Consider the following 7,469-nt stretch of genomic DNA (forward strand, 5'->3'; position numbering starts at 1 on the left):
TTTTTATGGGCCAACATGAAAAAATCACACCTATTAGAGTAAGATTTCCATAAGATATCTTATAAAAATGATGGTTTGAATCAAAGTTCCAATGATCAATATGGATATGGGGTCGGATATGGTCCTAAAGAACCATTTATTTGTTGGACCCTATCAACAATCAAATCCATCTATTTGTTGGACCCTGTCTGAGGTCGGATATGGTCCTAAAGAACCATTTTTATTGTGCAATCCTAACTAAATTGGAATGCAAAAGTATAAGGGGGCCACGACACTACTGCCGATTGACGGTACTATCGCCACTTGCTGGACAGTCCGGGCAGCACTACCGCGGGACCGGTGGTAGTACTGCTGTGAAAGGAATGGAAGCGGATTGGCTGGTGTACCACACACCAGCTATATAGGTGGTGTATTGACATTAGCAAGTTTTGTGGGTCTTGTCATGTGGTAGTGTTATATCCAAACCGTCCATCCATTTGGCGAGCTCGTATTAAGGCTTGAGACGAAAAATAAAACAGATCTAACTATCAAGTGGAACACACTGTAAAAAGTAGTGGGGGATTGAACGTCTATCATTAAAACCCTTTTAGGGGTCACAAAAGTTTTGGATCAATATGAAATTTGTTTTTCCTCTTCATCCAAGTCTTTGTGACCTTATGAATAGATTGGATGGAAAATAAACGTTATGGTGGGCCCTACGAAATTTTTAACGGTGAAAATCAATATCCCTGCTGCTATTTGTGGTGTGGTCCAGTCGATCTTTGGATATGATTTTTTTTGGATAATGCTCTAAAATGATCTCGAAATATGGATGAACGTTGTGGATATAATAAATACATAACTGTGGGGCCCATTCGTACAACTCAGAGCTCGAGGAGCGTCAACACTCGTCTTCGCACACTAGCCAATCTACTTCTGAAAGAAATGGCAAAAGTATTTTGGTCCGCTAAAAGTGCGTCGTATAGCAGAGGATTAGTTTGGTAAGGTAAGTTTGGACGGGCGTGATAAGGTAGGTGGCTTAAAAGTGAGTCGTACAGTAGGAAAAAACTCTTTTGGTAATGGATGCGAGATGCACTGGGATTTTAATTATAATAGCCCGAATAATGCAATCTTAAAAATGGCTTATTTCTCTTGGGACCTTGAGATGAGACTTTACTCTTTTTTTTCCGACAAAATTGTTCTTCTGCTCACCCATTGCGTTGTGTGGCCTGGCTTGCAACAAAAATTTGAGATAAAAGAAATTGTGGGACATACGAAGCTATATATGGGCCCATTACTTGGGAGATCTAATCTGTTCATTTGCTTTGAGGCATGCTGGGACATTGGACGACATCGATTTCAACTTCATCATAAGACTCTGTGGCTCCCAATAGAGAGAACAATGGCCTTTCTCTATTGGTATGTTTCCTCTGATGTGGTCCATCCGTAGTATCTTATTCCCCGATTCTTGGGCCCATGCTTTAAAATTATTTTCCCAAGATAATGGTTGGATGAGATTTCAATGCAGATGCCCGATGGTTTCCACAATATCATTCCATAAGCATATATGTGGAGCTTAACCCACGTTCCAACTCATTTCATATTTTTTGGAGCTTTTTTTTTAGAGAGGGGGGACCACCATCACCACCAAATTGTGAGAGAGAGAAAGAGGGGACCACTACCATCGAATCAAGAGAGAGAGAGAGAGAGAGAGAGAGAGAGAGAGAAAGAGAGGGAGAGGACCACCACCATTGAAGAAGGCTGTTAAAACCGTTGCTTACGCCTCCATGGGACCCACCCCGACGATCCTCCGCGATATTTATGGTGAACATGCTTTCATTCTGGCGACATTTTGAAGTTTTTCTCCCAAAGAGTATCATTCCGGTGACATATTAAAGCTTTTGTTTATTCTGATCACTGATATGGCGAGTAGAGGTAAGAATACGTAGGGGGATCCACAGTGCACAATGGGGATCCAGCCCCCTTGGTGAGATCCACAGTGGATAGGGGGATCCACATATTCAATTCAACATTGATATTCACCTCTACCTTCAAACCATACCACAATAGGATAGAAAATCTAAGAGTTTCAATTTTTTCCTTGCTTTTGAATGCACTTATCTACCCCATTTCATCCTTGCTTGTTTGGAATTCACTAATTTTAACATAAAAAAGAACATGGCATAGAAGTTGAGTAATTAAGGTTTGAGCCTCTTAACATTTAGAATTTTTTTTTATTTTTTTTTTTTTTAAATTTTTTGTTTATGTTTATGTTTATGTTTTTTTTCTTGTACACCTTTTCTATAACCTTTCGAAGCTTTCTCTAAACATAAAATTTAATTAACAAGCTTTGTTGTTGCTCAAATCTAGTCAAGCTTGTTCCACCTCTTGTGAGTTGCTGGGTACCTACAAATCAGTGGAGAACGAGGAGACACTAGGGCTGCCGATTATGCATTAGGTTTGTAGACTCATGGTAGGCCTAGTAGAATCAAAATAGTTGTGTGTACCTTCTCTTTGAAGAGGGTGATGTGTTTATAGGTGCTCTTATGCAACTTTCATATCCAAGTAGATATATAAGATATGCTAGAGGGGGTCCGTATTGGAATCAGAATCTATTCTCGAGTATTTCTCTGATTATGCCTCGATTGGCGTGATCTTCAGCTAAGATCTCGCTGGATAATTCTGCCCATATACGGTGTAAATTCTCTTTGGATGTTTTCGTTCTGAGCCTGAGGTCAGTATTTGAGTCGAGGTTAGCATCAGACCTTGAGGTTAGCCTTCAAGGTCGAGGTTGTCGTCCAAAGTTAAGGTTGTCATCAGAAGCCAAGGTCAAGGTTGGTAATCATAGTCGAGGTCTACAGGTCCATTGATGAGTCTTATTTCTAAACCAGTTTAATTGTTTCAGCTCGGTCATTGAGTCTTCTTGCTCAACTCATCTTCTCTAGCCTTTTCGGAGAGTCTATTCTGACTGCTCTTTTGCCATGTGTCCCATACGTCAGGTTATCTCAATTTTACTTACAACAGTTGCCCCTTACTTTCGAGTTCCATTTTCATGAACTCAAGAAGTAAGAAGATTTGAACTGATGAATGGGCGGGAAATTTCGGGCTTTTAACTGGAGGAGGTCAGATCGTTCCATTCGTGTTTCTTGATTTTGTCACCTGGTAGTTAATGCGAGAATTGAAAAGAGGCAACACATGTTGCAATGATCAAGGAGGATATTATGACAGTGGTTCTGTATAAGGAGACGTGCACAAAGTGGCGAGTGCCATTTCATTTTCAGGTGACTTGCAAGCGGACACCTGTCCTTACTTCGTTAATGCGAGCCTTGAGCAAACCTCGTATTCCCATGTGGAGGAGATTGTGCATTGAGGCGTCTTTTCACTTCTTTACAAGTACTGCAAGCATTAAATGCCCTCCTTCCAGTGTCCTTATAAATAGGGGTTTTCCCCTCATTCTGTCGCTCACTAGTTTTGCGAAGTCCAAGCTGTGCCAACCTCTTTTCTCTTTTTTCTTCTTTTCCGTTCACTGAGTAGATCATCTGGTCACTTTAGCTTTTCTCGGTGCATTTTCTTCTGTGCTTCTTTCTTTTCTTCCTTCGTCTTTTTTTCCTTATTGCAATGTCTTTAAACGGTTCTAGGGGGATATCTGTGTCGGGGGCCTTCCATGGGGAATCCATTCACGATAGCTTGGATTCCCAACTAGTCGCATTGTTGAGCGAACCCTCTTAGGCGATGGTAGCTCGGGATGAGAAAGTTTTACTAGCCCAGACGGAGGCAGTTTCTTCATCTTCTCAGGGACTGACCCCATCATTAGGTCCATTCGGTTCGAAGCTCCAGTCAGGAGATCTGGTTGCCCTTCAGTCGGAGTTCCAAATCCCTAACTCGGTGGGGCTACAACTACCCCAAGTCGAGGAACTTTCGGGCCATCCTCCCGAGGGGGAGGTAGCCCTTTACCCTATTTTCTTTTCTTGTGGCTTGTGACTGCATTTCCACCCAATGGTGAGGGAGGTAGTGCACCACCTAAGGCTTGCCCCAAGACAACTTAACCCTAACATGTGGCGAGTTGTCTTCGGGTGCTATGTTTTATGGTACCAGCTCAGTCACTCCAAACTGACTGTAGATGAGCTCCTATACTTATATTAGGCCAAAGTAGTCCGGGGTCTCTAGGCTGGTACTATTTTTCTCCGTGGTTAGGCAAAGGCCAGGCCCTTATTACCAATAATCTCTCCTCTAATAAGAGCTGAAAGGACATTTGGTTCTTTGCTTTTGGAGAGTGGGAGGCCTCAACGACAAATCTGGGCAGGTTACAATTTTAAGTCTCTACCAAATTTGTCACCCCAGGTTGGAACTTGAGTTATAGCTTCTGGTTATTTGTAGTTTGTTTTACCCTTTTTGTAGCTTTTTTGATTGACCTTGTTATGCCTTCTTGCAGCTATGACTCAACGTCAGCCCCAACTTCCTCTGATCTAAATCCACCAAGTCAGGATTGCCTAGGAGTGCACCTATAACACCCTGGTTTTCAGAACTCGAGTGCACGACTTGTATGCCAAAAAAAACCCAGGAGTTAACTGAATAATAATAGTAATCAATGGAAATCAAAGTGCAAGTAGCGGAAAATAACCATAGCGTAGATATAATCAAAACGGAAAACAATATCCTGGTCCACTCAGCTGAGGGACAAATACAAAATCCTCAAATGTAATAATTCAAAACAAATATCATAAATGAAGTCTATTGGTTGAGGCCATAATATGTAGCCACCTCTTGATACGGCTCCTCATCGTAACACTCCTCCTCGACTGCAGCCACCTCCGGATTCGTCGTGAGTCCATCTGCCCCTGTATCCTCTGTATGGTTGAACATTGATGAATGAGTGGCTAACTCGGTGTGATCTCCCCTCAAGATTACAGATCGCCGCCCTAGACAAGAAATAACATAAAACATCTAGACAACCTAAAACATAGTAAATGCAGTCTTATTATATGCATGGATGCGTGAATGCAATCATCGCCCCAGGAATGCTCATCCCTACGGACATTGGGCATCACTCATGCAATCATCGACCTGGAAAAAACTCATCAAGTTGGACAAAATATGTACATCAGGTATGGTAGCGATAGACACTGGTCTGTGCCATGCATGCATGATTAGCCATACCATTATTAGTCCAATTACAATCAGCCAATTTAAATAAGCTCAAGGTCACTAGGGGCTTGTCACCAGCGTAGGCCGACAGCTCGGCCATAGGTCCCATACCACCATCCCCGGCTCATGAGGATACCGTCTTTAGGGTGTATATAGAACCCACCAACTTGTGGTCAATCAATTCTCAACGCCAAGGGGACTACCACCATATGCTAACTTGGAATGATACGTTGAAGTTGTTAAATGCGGCAATTAAAATGTAACGGCATGCATGATTCAAAAACGAGTAAACGGCGGTAATTGTAGAAGCTACAACATTTATTCTATAGCCAAGTAAGTGAAACCACCCCATGTGTGGTAATCCTCACGATCAAATATCACCAACCATAACCTCCAGGTTGGGGATCTATTACATCACAACCAGTCTAGTTACACCCTAAATACAGACTCTCCTTAGTTAAAGATTTCCATGGAGAGATTTTAATGATGTGTGTCTTATAAACAATAGCATGGAACCTAATCATGAATAAGAAATTAGGTAGTAATACATGTATTCCTACGAGTCACACGATCATAAGTTTATAATCCAAAAACATGCACTCAATGGACTAACACATTGCGCATATAGTGAGTGACTAGTTGAATGACTTGTATGAGTTTAATACACATGTCCAAGCGAACTGATCAAGTATAAATGTGAACCTAGGCATGTTTTTAAACCTAACATTCAAATATTTTATTAAACACTAAACAATCCCATCAAATGAGTTAATTATTTCTAAACATGTGGATCATTAACTAAGCAGATATACCAAACCCAGTACAACCTATTTCTAGGCTATTAATCACCCCCCTTGAGGCAGAGTCTGGATAATCCAATCAAAAGCAAATCACTTGTAAATCATAAATACTAAATAACCATTAAATGTCTCTACATTTCTAGATTATCAGTCATAGTTATATAAAAACAAAAGACTACTCTTAATCCAGTTGGGGGTGGAAAGCCCAAGGGGTAGAAAAATCATCACTAGAAAGGTCGTAGTACGACCCTTGATCCAATCCTTACGCGTAGATAGTGGGCCTAGGTTACGCAAGTAGTTTCCTAACAAGACCAATTTGTATAAGACAAGAGTCCCTATGGTTAGGTTTTTTGGGCCTATTTTAAAGTGACTGGGCCCATCAGGTTTCTGTCTCATAGATGGCCTAGGTTGGGCCTGGTGTCCGCTTCAAGCTAAGGCCCCAATTGGGCCTAGGTTATGTCGCGTGAATGAGCCCAGGAAACTGTGTGGGCTGATATTCATTTAGGCCCACCAGTTGTTACATGCCAAACCCCATGACGACAGCGGCCTACCTATGAATATGGTGAGGCCCATCCGGCTTCATATGGTGCGGCCCATCTTTATATATATGGTGAGGCCCACTGCAATGCGGCCCATTGTATGGTGCGGCCCACCTAAATGTAAGGCGTGGCCCACTGTAATATGTGGAGTGGCCCACTGTAATACAGTGCGGTCCACTATTATATGAGGCCCACCTGCGATGAGCAGGGCTCGAACTGGCTAATGGTCTGGCCCACCTAGTTTCCATCAAACGGCTGGGCCTGGGTCAGGATTACGGCTCAGTGAAAGCCTGCCTTCAGCCTCCTTTACTGGACTGATCCCAGCCCAGCAAGTAGAATGGTTTCGGCCCATAACCCAGGTCCTACATGGTTCGACTTCGGCCCTAATTGCGGCCCACATAACTGAAGGTGATTAGATGGTCTTCAGGGCACGACCCACATTTAAGACGCCTTGCCCAACCAAAGATGGTGCAGCCCATTGAGTTTGAAACTCAGGTGCGGCCCACCGAGATTTTTGCACAACGTGGTCCATTTCAGGCTTGATTCTAGCACGACCCCGGACTTGGCTTTAGCCTGGACCTAGGCCCTCTAAAGGGCTGCCTCTATTTGGATTCCCAGTCTGTACAATGGCCCATTTCCAGCCATATGTACGACCCATGATAGGCCCAATTGATCGGCCATTGCTTGGCCCATTGAGGCCTGGTCTTTGGGCCTGTCCGCACAGCCAAAAAAGCTGAGTTTTAGCCTGGTTTATACTGCCATAGCAAGGGATAGGACTGGCCCCGACTAGCTCTGAATGTGAGTCAAACAACTAGGTGTTGTTGGAAGGAGAAACGAGCTAAGGTAGCTGTCCATCTGGCTTGGTTTCAGCCCATCGCAAAGCTCGGTTAAGAGCCTAATTTCTGCCACAGCCCCGACCCAGAAATCAACCATTATTTGGCCTGATCTCGGCTCAAAATGGGGCCATAACTGGTTTTGGTTTCAGCCCCAAACACCACCTCTATTT

The sequence above is a fragment of the Magnolia sinica genome, chromosome 8 (genome assembly GCF_029962835.1).
Source record: "Magnolia sinica isolate HGM2019 chromosome 8, MsV1, whole genome shotgun sequence".
In the NCBI taxonomy this organism is placed as follows: Eukaryota; Viridiplantae; Streptophyta; class Magnoliopsida; order Magnoliales; family Magnoliaceae; genus Magnolia; species Magnolia sinica.